The following is a 14763-nucleotide window of genomic DNA, read 5'->3' as shown; positions in this document are numbered from 1 at the left end:
TAGTGCTGCCTGTGATTGGCTGAGCGCTCAGCCAATCAGATACAGCCATTTCAGCAGGCAGGGAGAAGACCGACTGGACACACCTGAGCCCCAGCAGCTGACAGCTGTGGCAGGGGATTCTTTATTCCCCGCAGTGTTTAGTGACAAGGGGACTCCCCGCGGGGAATATTGATGCACAGCACAGACCTATGGTGCACGCATGTCCTATGCTTTGCAGGTACGTGCGTTTGCACGCCTGTAAAACATGGACATGTGAATACATCATAGGAAACCAATGGTTCTAATAGGCACATGTTTTTGTGCACACAACTGTACGCACATAAACACGTTCAAGTGAATCCACCCTAAGTTGTCTTGCCCTTAAATTCTACTGTAAAATGTTTTGATACACCTTAGAATTCATTGTTCTCTCAATTATCATATGGTGCCTAGACCCTGAGGCAGCAAAGTAACCCCTGACCATGATGCTCCCTCCACCTTATTTCACAGTTGAAATGAGGTTTTTGTGTTGGTTTACAGGGTTTGTTTTCCTCCAAACTTAGCATTGCGCATTTATGCAAAAATTCTCCACTTTTGGCAAGCTACACGCAGGTGAGCGCCATATTAGGCCAAGAAACTTGGCCCAATATCGCACTCTTCAGCCTGCGTTTTACCTGAGGATGCGAGGCGATATTCAGGCAAAATCGTCTCGAATGACTTGGGTGAAATTCCAATCCTTTTACGTGTGTTTAACACATGATAGCAGATCAGAAGTGCTTTCCATTGATTTCAGTGGGAAACCTCGCATCGCACTTGTATGCACATCGCACAGCATGCTAAAGCTTTGCAATGTATTTAAGGTCCCAATGAAATCAATGGGCGATGTGTTCAGGGAACGTGAAAAAAATATGACATGCAGTGATTTATTTTCCATGCAGCATCACAGTGAGGGAAAACATTGCTCATATGTATGACTATTTAAAAGAAGAGAGTTCATATTCGCATACGTTTTGTATGAAATCAGAACTCTTCCAGTCATACTGTGAATTGAGACCAAACTTCCTGTTGTTTTTTTTTCTAAATTCTTTTTTTATTAAGATGACAAGTTTACGGGTTAATTTCAACATTTGTTACATTGCAAATACAAACTTGTACAGACATCTTGATTGTAGAATACAAGTTTATTTTATTTTTTAACTTATACAGGGGTATGGGAAAAGTAGGCATGGAAGAGAGGAGGGAAGAAAGGGAAAACACATGAAGCACAAGAGATCATGTGACTCTGTAAAAGATGATAACTGCAATATTAAAGGAGAAAATGGCATAGATTACCTGTGTAGAGCACCGAGAGAACCTATGATCCCGAATCATCCTGTATATGGGCGAAAGGCTTTTGAGATCCACTCAACCAAGGCCCCCAGATACTTCTAAATTTCTCATGTGATCTATTTGACCAACTCGTTAACTCCTCGAATTTTCATATTTCATTCACTTTGGTCACCTATTGAGTAGCTGTGGAAGCTATCGGTTGGAGCCACAGGAGTGGAATTAGAGCTTTAGCTGCTGAGATAAAGTGCGTGATTAGGTTGGTTTTAGAAGGCTTATAGTCAGCTGAAGGTTTGGACAGTATCACATACTCCGGGACATTGCTTGTCACAAAAATTTGGAATAGTGAATAAGAAGCTGGAAACACACAATATCAGGTGTTTGAAGTGGTCAATCCATTCCCTGTATTTAAGCCTTATACATGAATTTGACATACTTGGATGATAGTATATATAGCTATCTCTAATTATCAACAAAATGGTATTGTTACCGTGTATCTCCACTACTCATGGGCTCCTGGGGTTGCGGTTGGACGCTGTGACTGTCATTTGCTGCACACCACTCCTCTGCTTGCTCCTAGGACTTTGTTCATAGGGCTTGCATGCACTCCCACCCCTTTTCTTAAAAGGCCAGCACATACTCCCAAATCTGATTCCTGACCAATCTCCAGCCATCCCCTGATATATTTGCCCTCATTGGCCACTTGTGATAAAGCCTCCCATTCATGTACTTCCAGGTTCTGACCTTTTGCTTTACTCTGAATATCCTGATTTCCCCAACATTGACTCCGAATTCTCAACTCTGCTATTGCATGCTGCCTGTTCTGACCTTTAGGCTTCATTCACACAAGCGCATATACAGCACTTTTCTACGCCAGACTAATATACGCGACCATCTGTGGCATTGGTTTCCATGCATGCATTCACATGGGCGAATATACAGTGCGCGAAAACATTGCACCATAAAAAATGGCAGATGCAGAACTGAAATAGGCAGTGACAAATATACAGTGGGTAATAAGATGGTTCTAGAACTATCTTTTGTCCGATATATGGCAGGGGTTCCCATAGACTCTCATGGAAGCTAATTAAAAAAAGGGAGGGGGAGGCATTTTAGCAGCATCCAACGCTGAGAAAAGCTTGCAGGTGCCTCTATTTAGGGATTTGAAGGTATCCTGAGGATTTATGTAGAGAAAGGGGTTTCCAGGGTGCAATGTATTTTTTTTGCTAAAAACGTTGCTCGCGGTCATGTGAATAGACGTGAAAATGCTGTGGCCGTTATCATGGAAAATCATCCATTCATGCAACTTTACAGTGCAATGAGAGAACGTAAAAACGCATACGGTCGTGTGAAAGAGCCTTTAACATGGATCTCATTATGCACCTATGCCACTCCCTCTCATGCACCTATGCCACCAGCCCTGATCACAGCCTGCATTCCTGCAAGTTTCCTGCTCAGATCGTTGGATACTGTGTCACAGCCCAGTGCAGTGTCAGCAGCCTCATCACTGGGACTACGTGTGTGTGTAACGGCTGTGAAAACCAGGGTCCCGCAGATACTGCCACCTCAGATAGCCTAAAGTCAAATTTGTATGTTGCAAGGCAGATCCACATCCATCTGCCTGACAGCAATACTGTGCCTACCAAATAAATAATACTAATTTATTGCTGATGTCATCTAAGAAGACAGCTGAAGTCAAATCTGATTTTGTATCTATGATACACTATACATCTTAAAAGTTGTATAGCCAATCCTACTTCCTGAACTGGAGACCAACGAGCAACCATTATATTAAACTGTTAAAATAATCTATAGGACCATTTGTTAAATTCTGGCCTCCATTGTGTCTGGATCATTTCTGATTTAACTGAATCCTGAGCAGATTGTGAAAATATACAGTATTTGTATTTAATTTACATCTTAACTTTTCCTTGAGCAATACTTTGCTGACACTTGACAACAACCTTAGTGTCAATTTTCTTATGAGTGTATGTAGCTGCCCTTATTTTTTCTGCCTGTCCATTTTGATGAAGTAATAATACCATGCTATTGTATATAGTTTGATAACTATGCAGTGTCGCACATGTTTCTTGCTAACCAATGTGAAGCTCACGGAGTAATGGATCTCTAGAATGCTCATTTCTTATTATCACATTGTAAAATGTCATGAAAGCTATTATGAGATAGCCCTTAGGAAGTACCGGAATGACAGCTGCTATCCAAGCTCTGCAAGCTCAGTATCATCAATAACTAGTTACTGTTATTTCAGTTCATAGTCATTATAGTGTACAGTCTTCCCATTATTATTCAGCGAAACTGATTTTGCATTTTATGAGTAATGCTTTTGCTTCCTCTTGCTTAATGTTTATGTTTGATTATATTGTCTAGAGATCCAGATAAAAACCTGTTTCTCAATATGATGCATAATAAAAATGCTGCTCTGTTTTATTTTTAAGTTGACTTTTTAATTTATTTCACATTACACCCACCTTCATGGTTAAAGTTAATTACTGAAAACACTGGCAAAGCAAAGCTGTGAGTTTCCATTAGCTCCCACTTTATACAACATACACCCAAACACAAGAGACTTTTTTCGTACATCTTTACCTTTGTGTTTTAGAACAATGTGTGAAATTTTAAAGAGTTGGTGCACTTTTTACAAACTTTTGACAACACACAAAACTTGAACGATTTTCTCACCTGTGTAGTCATGCAGTTGCTACATCTAAGACGAAGGACTTCACTAGGCAGAATGTCCAATCAAGAAGTGCACAAGACTTAGTTAATACATATGCCAGTAAAAGCTCTAAATCTATGTCAAACATATCTATAACTTATAATGGGTCTTTTTTATGCCAAGTACCTTTCGGCATATATTCAGGCACTATGCATTAATATACTATTTTTAAACTTTAAAATTAAATCTGCATTTGAACATAAGAGTTTTCTACAAAAATATTACAAATCAGGCTGAATATATTTTTTCAAGTGAAAGTTAATGGACAAGCGCATCTCTATGGCATACAGTTGCATGTGTTAGGATATAAATTTCGAATTTACATCATGAGATTTGTTGCTTTTAACATTTGTTTCTTTTATAACTTAGTAATGGTTCAGTAGTTATGCTTTTACTTGTTTTGGCCTAAGTATCCTAGTCATAGAATATGAAGGTTACATTTTTGAACTGTTAGGGTGGCTTCACATGAGCGTGTTTTTGTGCGTACATAGGTGCGCACCCATGTACGTGCAAAAACACGCGTAAATGCAGGTCCGTGCATTGTTTTCAATTGAACCGGGGCTGCTGCCAGCGGCTCCATTGAAAACAATGGTCTGCTGGCACCTCGGCATTGTTTTTCAGAGAAGGGCTTTACATGTAAGCCCTTCACTGAAAAGCAAAAATTTAAGTGTAAAAAAAATAAAAAATAAACTTCCCCTCCGCCGCTGCCGTGTCCACCACAGGTATGAAGAACACATCTGCTGCATGTGAAAGATGTTTCCTTCATCCCCGCTAGTAAAAAGACTTCCCTGTTGCTATATCTGCCATATTGGTGACAGATGCAGCAGAGGAATTCTTCAATTCTCTACCGCAGCTGTCACACATGACAGCTGAGCTAGAGGATTCTGCTGCTGTCACCCTGTCAATTGCTTTCAGGAAAGGACTTTAAATATAAGCCCTTACCGAAAAATCCTGTAAAAGTGCTGATAAAAAAAAAAAAAAAAATAGATACTCACCTTGCTTCAGCTGCCGGGGCTCAGCCGTGGCTTCTCCTGCTTTCCCCTGCACTGTGGTGCTGATCTATCAGCATGAGGGGATTTTAAATCCCCGCCTGCTGAAAGAGCTGATTGTGATTGGTTGAGGTGCTCAGCGAATCACAGTCAGCTCTCGCTGCATGACAAAACTTAGTGTAAAAAAAAAATTAATAAAAAATAAACTTACCCTCCGCCGCTGCCGTGTCCCCCGTGGGGATAAAAACACATCTGCCGCATGCGGCAAATGTTTCCTCCATCCCCGCTAGTAAAAAGAATTCCCTGCTGCTACATCTGCCATATCTGTGACAGATGCAGCAGAGGAATTCTTCAATTCTCTACCGCAGCTGTCACACATGACAGCTGCAGTAGAGGATTCCGCTGCTGGCACCCTGTCAATTGCTTTCAGGGAAGGGCTTTAAATATAAGCCCTTCCCTGAAAACAGCACTCGCTGAATGAATGACAGGCGAGAGCTGCCTGTGATTGGCTAAGCACCTCAGCCAATCACAATCAGCTCTTTCAGCAGTCGGGGATTTTAAAGCAGGGAATTCTTTTTACTAGCAGGGATGAAGGAAACATCTGCCCCATGTGGCAGATGTGTTCATCATGCCTGCGGGAGACACGGTAAGTTTATTTTTTATTTATTTTTATTTTTTTTACACAAAAATTTTTGTTTTTCAGGGAAGGGCTTATATGTAAAGTCCTTCTCTAAAAAAACAATGCAGGGATGATGGCAGACCATTGTTTTCAATGGAGCCGCCGGCAGCAGACTCGTCTCCATTGAGAAAAATGCATGCATTCCCTATGGTGCACGCATGTCCAATCTCTGCAGGCACACGCTTGTAAAGCACAGACATGTGCACACACCATAGGGAATGCATTAGGGCTAATAGATGTGTGTTTTTGTGCGTGCGTATGCATGCCAAAAATACACGCTCGTCTGAAGCCACCCTTACTCAGTGTTTCTGTACTTTATAAGAGGTACATTCTGTTGACATTCACATTCTATGTTTCCAACGGTGTTCTGGTATTTTTTATGTCATTAGGTTAGAAATATCAGAATTTCTTTGGAAAGCAGAATGAGCTAATTTAAAGGATCCTTTCCAATTTGTAGTAAACCATTTGAAGAAAAAAACCTAAAACATCACAACTGTTATACGGTAGCTCTGTAATGAAAGGAAGCCTTGATACTAGAGGAGACACAGTTGTATTCCTTTGTATTTTCACATGGGTTGTGTAGTTATTAGCAAATTCTGATACTTACAGATTAAAATAAGGCAAGTATGTACTTGAAAGTGGAAAAAAAAAACTACTGTTCATTTGGTTTAAATTTTTCCCACCAGGGATGATTCAAGGTTTATGTGTGCCTTTGGTCAACAGAGTCTTAGTGGGCACCTTTGTAGTGTATAGCGCACATGCAGCAGTAAATCTGCAGCAGTACATATGTTGGCCATATAATGGTAGATACCAGCTCTACACAGATTTTTTGTAGACCATATATGTGATTACAGTAATGTTAAATCAAATAATTACAGGTGACATTCTCTCTAACCGGGGTTGTTCAGTTCTTTTCTTTTGTATCCAGTCCAGAAAGCCATGATGACTTCTCCTAGCTACATCTTGTCTCTGTGGAATTGAACATAGGGACATCTCTGGCTTTTTGCTTTCCCATCACCTTATGAATCCATTTCTCAGACTGCATTCCTGAGTGCAATTACAATGAAAATTGGGCTACTATTTTTATACAGTTCCAATTGTGAAATTAGGCCCTTTTCACATCATCACTGAGTGTTGGAAGTACTACACAATGAATACACCAGTGTGTTCATAAATTTCATGTTAGGTCCGAGCTGGACACAAAATATCTTGTTTTGATCAGACGTTGTATATTGTCCTAAAAGCACAGATATATTAAATGTATAAACAGTGACCAGGACAGCTCCTCAGAAAATATATTTAAGTCAGAAAATAAAAAATGGAAATAAAGGACTTACCCGGTGCAAGCGGGGAGGTTCTTTGCTGGGGACTAGCCTGCTAGCAGCTGCAGTCCTGGTGGGTGATAAAAAAAAAACACTTCCTATGTCCCCTAGGGCATTTGATGGGTGGGAGAGCTGTAGGAAAAAAACAAAACAAATTTAACCCCTTCAGGACCAGGCTGTTTTGTACCTTAAGGACCAGACACTTTTTAGGAATTTTACCCATGTGGTAATTTTACTGCCCATTATTTTTCCCTTTAGCTACCAAAATTATTTTTGCTACATTTTTTTTCCCCGTGACATATAGGACGATTTTTGAAATATCTTTTTTACTGACTTTTTTTTCTTTTTTTTTAGTTTTATTGGGGGTAAAAAGCTAAAAAAATTTTGTTTTTAACATTTAGGCCTTAGTCAGACGGGCGATTTTTCGCGCGATTTGCGGATCGCATGACGGATGCGCATCCGCAAATCGCGTAACCGGTGCGCGCAAGTCGCCCACAAATCGCCCGAAAATCTGCTCCTAGCCGCGTTTCATTAGAAACGGGCTGGAGCTGTCCAGCGCATTGCATTCAATGGAGACGGCAATACAGCCGTCTCCATTGAAAGCAATGCGCTGCGGGCGAGCCCGGGATGAATTGTCGGTAAGGGCTTAAATATATAAGCCCTTCCCTGCAATCCATCCTAAAATGTGTTAAAATAAAAAAAAATTGTATACTCACCTTCTCCCGGCAGCCGGAGCTCCGCGTGGCAGTCCTGCAGTGGGTGTGAAGGGGGTGTGAGTCTGACCTGCCCCCTGATTGGCTCAGCGCTGAGCCAATCAGAGGCATGCCTCACTCACACCCATTCATGAATTCATGAATGGATGTGAGTCAGACCTGCCCCTGATTGGCTCAGCACTGAGAGGCAGCAGTCACTCACCCATTCATGAATTCATGAATGGGTGTGTGAGTGTTTTCAGCCTCTGATTGGTCAGGGCTGTAACCAATCAGAGGCAGATCATTCAGCAGGCGGGGATTTTAAAGCCCCGCCGGCTGAATAGTGCCAAGAAGCAGTTCAGGAGAACTGACAGCGGCCGCGGCTGGACTCCGGCTGCAGCGGAAAGGTGAGTATACAATTTATTTTTTTTTAACACATTTTAGAATGAATTGCAGGGAAGGGTTTATATTTTTAACAATTCGCCGACAATTTACCCCGCGCATGCCGGCAGCCCATTGCTTTCAATGGAGCGGCTGTATTGCCGCTCTATTGAATTCAATGGGCAAACATCGTTCTTCTCTGTCACAGCTGTTACAGCTGTGGCAGAGAAGAATGATTTGTCTTCTATATGTTCTCAATGGGGTCGGCGCTGCTGCCGCCGGCCCCATTGAGCGCATATAGAGAAGAGAACAGGAATCGCAGATCGCAGATAGGTGCGATCTGCGATTTTTTGTTCTATAATTTATCGGACGAGCGATAAAAAGCGCTCATGTGTCCGATACCATTGCAAAGCAATAGTTTTATAAAATCGCCGGACGCATGCGCATGCGCAAATCGCGCGAAAAATCGCCCGTCTGACTAAGGCCTTATAGTTATTTTTTTAATTAGTATATTTCTGCTAAAATAAAGTACGGGAATGGGTTCCTCTATTTGTTTTGGACGTTTTGATATATAAAATTTATGGTTTTGAATTACAGGGCACTTATAGAGACAGTTTTGGTTGGCGTCGGTTTTGCGTTATTTTCTTTCTTATGTATACATTGTTGTTTTATTCTTTAATTTTGTTTTACTTATGTATGTAATTATGTTTTTTACTATCTATGTCCCCCATGACATCATGTAAGATCTCTGGGAAACATTCACATGTTTTTTTTATTTGACACTTTTGCACTGTAGCTGGGGCATCCATAGAAGCCCCAATTACAGGGGAAAACAACACCTGTAGTGACATTAGTCACTGGTAGAACTGGTTAGTATGACCCTGCAGCTCTGCCATTGCAGGGAATCCTGGCGGTCATGTGCCCCCCCCCCCCCCCTCCGTAGTGAAAGTTACACTTTTACTTTCACTTTTGAGTGAACAGTGCTCATTGAGTGCTGTGTACTCAGGGAAGAAAAAGGCAGAAATGTTAAAAAACACTCCTGCCTTCTCTTCCAGGTTATCAGCTGTTACTAGCAGCTGACAACTCGTCCTGTCTTGATTAATTGCAGAGCCAAGAGGCTTAAAGCGCTGCCGTAATTTTACTATTGGCAGGGCTTTAAGCCCAGGACCAGGCGCCATGTATTTATTGTGCCTAGTCCTTAATGGGTTAAAAAAAGATTGCTGTAGAAATAGAAAAGAGGGAATAAAAAAGTTCTCTGCGCTCAGAAGAGTTAGTAGGAAAAAGAAATTGATACTGTTTATTACAATATATGCGGTACAGATGTTAAACATGCATGCAATAAACTAGATGAAATCCCTATGCAGAAATAATAACTAGTCGGGAGATAAATGATACAACACCACAAATCTCTCACACCAAACAGACTTATCTGACAGTAGAACAGAACTGGAACCACCGACTTGACCAAAAACACTTTTTAGAACAGAATTATAGCCAGCGTCCTTAATGAAGAAGAGCTGGAATATATATGTATAGACAGGCGGTGATTGTTCGACACATGCCTCCTGTTAATGAAAGCTTAACGATTGCTTTCCAAAGTATGACTTTAGGTTTCTAATTAGTTAGTTCATATAGGCCGAGCTCGGTAATAATTGATAAACCACAAACATGAATGGATGTGATCAAAAGTTATCCATATTTTATTATCAGGCAGCAGTTTTTATAGAGGCACATGCTTCAATTACAATAATTCAAATGTATTATAATTAATTTATTATCATTGGTTCATATAACAAACACAAATATGAATATGCAAGATAAGGCCTCAGTCACACGGGCGCATCGGCGCCCGTGTCACTGCAGGAAGGGGACGGACGTACCTGAAGACGGCCGTCTCTCTGCAGCCCTGGAGGAAAGAACATGTAACCAGCTTCATTGCCGGTCATGTGTTCTTTCATCAGCGCTGGAGAGAGACGTCCGTCTTCAGGTACGGCCGTCTTCTAACTGTCAGTCACACGGGCGCATTGGCCCGGTGTACGGGTGCCGATGCGCCCGTGTGACTGAGCCCTAAAGAATTTGACATCTAAAATGCCAGAGAAACACATGCCAGTGCAATGGGATCATATATGATTAGATTCTCGGCAATGGTAAACAATAAGTTGGATAGGTACAAATGAGAGAACAGTGTGCTATAACCGGGGCCATTTAGTCTGCTTTCTCAATCTCAGACCTTGGAATGTTCTAACCACTGAGGTCCTTCTTATTCTTTAACACATTTCTACAAAACATGTTGAAGGAAGAGTACAAAACATAGACGCAGCCTATATTCATTTTACTAACACCTCCCAACCAATCAATTCATCCACATACCAGCAGAGAAGTGCTTTTGTTGGCATCCAACACCAGAATGACTTTGAGCATGTGCCGGGGTGTGGATCACATGGGCCGGGGCTGACGTCATGACGTCACCCAAACCTGATCCAACAAGATCGGCAAACTGTGATGCTTCAGTTGCCAAACATCTTCCAAAATACTCTCCTTTTGGCATGTGTTTGATTGGCATCTACCGGCATACTAATTTTATAACTTGATCAAAAAATGTAGTTACTTTCATTTTATAATACTGGATCCTGCTAAAAAATATATAGTGTGCTGACATATTCCTTTTTACAATGAGAGTCAATGGTTTTTACATGTAATTGTTGAATAATTCTGGGATATGCTTTTGCCAGTACATTCCACACATGCACACAAAGTATGTACCCCATTATGAAGATAACAGATTCATATCTTGATTCTCTTCAGTTTGTGTATTTTGAGCGCCCTTCTCTAGCTGCTGGCCAGGTTCCTATTTTATAATTAGTATTCCATCCACCATACAAAATGCAGCACAACTTCTTTGGCCAAGAAAATGAACTTCACGCCTCCATAACTGATTTAAAAAAAACAATGCAAGAAAAGTAATTTATTTAGAATTTGTGTAGAAATTGCTATTATGTAGTGCAATGCATTGCTATTTAAGTGCATGGCATATTAATATTTTAAACAGAGGTAATTGCTTTTTGCTCAGAAAGAGTTTTCATTTGTTACAGCTTATCTACAGTAAAGAGGAGTATGTTATACACGAAAAGGAAAATTCTTTAGATAGCTCTAATTATATTCTGTTTATATTGAGTGCTTCAGACACTTAAATTTGATGCACAGCACTTGTAAAAAAACAATAATGTTTATTGGCTAGCTTTAAATTATTGTTGGAAATTGGAGATGTGAAGGGAAAATGTGATTCATCTACTAAACTACACATTAAACATAAGTATGACCAATATGGCGCAGTCAGGGAAAAAAAATCTTTTATTTTAATACACTACTTTTAGCTGTTAGCAAGACTGCAAGGAACTACGCTACATTTTTCTTTCTAGACTGCTTATTATCTTTACTGTACTGTAGATTAGCTGCTCCCATGCTAAAAGACACAGAAATGGGTTCAGTAAACTAGAATAAAGTAAAGAAGTACCCCAAGGATTTAGAAATCATCACAGAGTAATGAGACTACAATTTATTCAATTTAGTAGACCAAGAGCAACAGGACAGCAGTCATTAGAACAATCGTGGATTTAATTCCTGTGGGTGTTAAACGGTGTGTGCTGCCCTTGCTGTTAGTTTCATAAGCAGTGGGAAGTCATACAGTTATGCACAGTTACAAAATGAGACCAGCATCTGACAATTGCTTTTTTTTTCTAGATGTAAATGCTGCCTTCTTTCACGTCTATGCAGCAAATTGTTAGTGTATATTTATTTCCCTATTGCAGGCTGTGTCTGGAGTTTGCATTTACTTAATTTAAACAATCTCTGTCAGGCCTCGGTCACACGGGCGATTTTCCCCGCGATTTGCGCATGCGATCTGCGATCTTTTAGAGCCATTGCTTTGCAATGGTATCGGACACATGGGCGCTTTTTATGCGCTTGTCTGATAAATTATAGGACACAAGAAATCGCAGATCGCAGATCGCGCCTATCTGCGATTCCTTGTGTTCTATTATTATATGCGCTCAATGGGTCCGGCGGCAGCAGCGCCAACCCCATTGAGAACATATACTACAGAAATCATTCTCCTCTGCCACAGTTGTAACAGCTGTGGCAGAGAAGAATGAGGTTCGCCCATTGAATTCAATGGAGCCGGCAATACAGCCGGCTCCATTGAAAGCAATGGGCTGCGGGCGAGCGTGGGATGAATTTTTGGGAAGGGCTTAAAAAAATGTGTAAAAATATATATACTCACCTTGTCCGTGCAGCCGGAGATCAGCCGCAGCCGGCCGGCAGTTCTCCTGAACTGCTCTGGGTAGTATTCAGCAGCCGGGGATTTAAAATCCCCGCCTGCTGAATGGGCTGCCTCTGATTGGTCACAGCCGTCACCAATCAGAGGCAGCTCTCACTCACCCATTCATGAATTCATGAATGGGTGAGTGAGTGCTGCCTCTTATTGGCTCAGCGCAGGGACCAATCAGGTGCAGCTCTCAGCTGTCATTCAATAGCTGAGAGCTGCCCCTGATTGGTCCCTGCGCTGAGCCAATGAGAGGCAGCACTCACTCACCCATTCATGAATTCATGAATAGTGATGAATAAGGATTAGGCGCTCACTGGAAGGATACTGAAAAGTATAGTAGGTGAGTGGTCTTGATTGCCAGGTGGAGACGAATATTCATAGGTGCTGTAAACAATCTCATGAGAGAGAGCGGCTAGAGGGAAACTCCGGTCATGGCATGAAGGAGGAAGATATAAATGAGATAAAAGGAAAAAACCTCAGCGCTCGCACCGTAGAATAGGTAAGAATAGAATGTACTGAAGAGACTAAAGTTATATCACTTACTTCAAGGAGGCGCCTTTAGGGTAGGCGCCTCCTAATCCAAATAGGCGTATCAGATATGGTACCGATCAACAATGATCATTGTTGATCGGTACCATATCTGATACGCCTATTTGGATTAGGAGGCGCCTACCCTAAAGGCGCCTCCTTGAAGTAAGTGATATAACTTTAGTCTCTTCAGTACATTCTATTCTTACCTATTCTACGGTGCGAGCGCTGAGGTTTTTTCCTTTTATCTCATGAATTCATGAATGGGTGAGTGAGAGCTGCCTCTGATTGGTGAGGGCTGTGACCAATCAGAGGCAGCCCATTCAGCAGGCGGGGATTTTAAATCCCCGGCTGCTGAATACTACCCAGAGCAGTTCAGGAGAACTGCCGGCCAGCCGCGGCTGAACTCCGGCTGCACGGACAAGGTGAGTATATATATTTTTTACATTTTTACACATTTTTGGATGCTTTTCAGGGAAGGGCTTATATTTTTAAGCCCTTCCCGAAAATTCATCCCGCGCTCACCGCCAGCCCATTGCTTTCAACGGAGCCGGCTGTATTGCCGGCTCCATTGAATTGCAATGGGTTGGACAGCGCTCCTTTGATCAGGGCCTTTTCCCCAAAAACGCTGCTAAAAGCAGATTTTTCGGGCAATTTTTCAGCCCTGGTCATGCGATTTGCGGATGCGCATCTGTCATGCGATCCGCAAATCGCGGCAAAAAACACCCGTCTGACCGAGGCCTTCAAGATATAGAAACGTCAATAACACATCTTCATGGCATCAAAAATTATATAAATGAGTCGCACAAGACTCAAATAGTGTTAGAGAGTAAAACAAATCACATGGAAAATTTGTAAGAGGTCATATATAATAGTACTCTGATAAGCGTTTCCAAATCTCCCACTGTAGATCCAGAGTTCCAAACCACATAGGAGGGTCATGACAAAGGTGCCCAAATAAAAAGAAGGCCCTGTGTGAGGATCATATAACGGAGTAGAAACAGTAAACCAAACAGTAACAACGACGAGTTGACGATCTGTTAGAACTAAGAAACAGAAGCGCCACTGAGGATAACATGTGGATGAGATGCAGATTGATAAGCTTTATTCATTATTATGAGATTTATGAGTGTTGAATCCATGGTTTCCAGCTGGCAAGAAAGTTCTTTCTATTCCCAATTTCCCAAGCCACCAGCTCCTCAAAACTATAAATTTGTGAAACCCTGTCCCTCCATTGGTCTAGGGTGGGTGTCAATTTATCTCTCCACAAACGAGGGATAGTAAGTTTAGCAGCTGTCAGCAGTAATGTTGGGAGGTGCCTCTTAGACGGTGAAGAGGGTTTCCATAAGAGAACCTCATCTGGGTGGAAGTTGTATGTAGTTTTACATATTTTTTTTTTATTTGATCAGTAATTTGTTGCCAAAAGGTTTTTAAAGTGGAACAATGCCACCAGATGTGTGATAGAGAACCTGTATGGGAGTTGCATCTCCAGCAGCTATTGGTCTGTGAATAATTGGCTTTGTATAATGAGTTGGGTGTTTTATATCATCTGTTAAGAATTTTGAAAGAATTTTCTTGAATTCAGACACATCTGGAGAAACCATGTGAATTATTAAAGACTTTGTGGATCTCATTCTTGCTCAGAGAGATTTTTAGTTTCCTTTACCATTCTCTAATGAACCATGGTTTCTCTGAGGACTGTTTAAGTAGTAAGCCTTTGTATAGGCGAGTCATCTTTTTCTTTGAAGGGGCCATAAGAGAAAGATAAATCTCGAACAATAGGGGGTCTCTTAATCTGTTGTGAAA

This window comes from Eleutherodactylus coqui, chromosome 7 (genome assembly GCF_035609145.1).
Source record: "Eleutherodactylus coqui strain aEleCoq1 chromosome 7, aEleCoq1.hap1, whole genome shotgun sequence".
Taxonomy (NCBI): Eukaryota; Metazoa; Chordata; class Amphibia; order Anura; family Eleutherodactylidae; genus Eleutherodactylus; species Eleutherodactylus coqui.
This window is presented reverse-complemented; position numbering follows the sequence as displayed.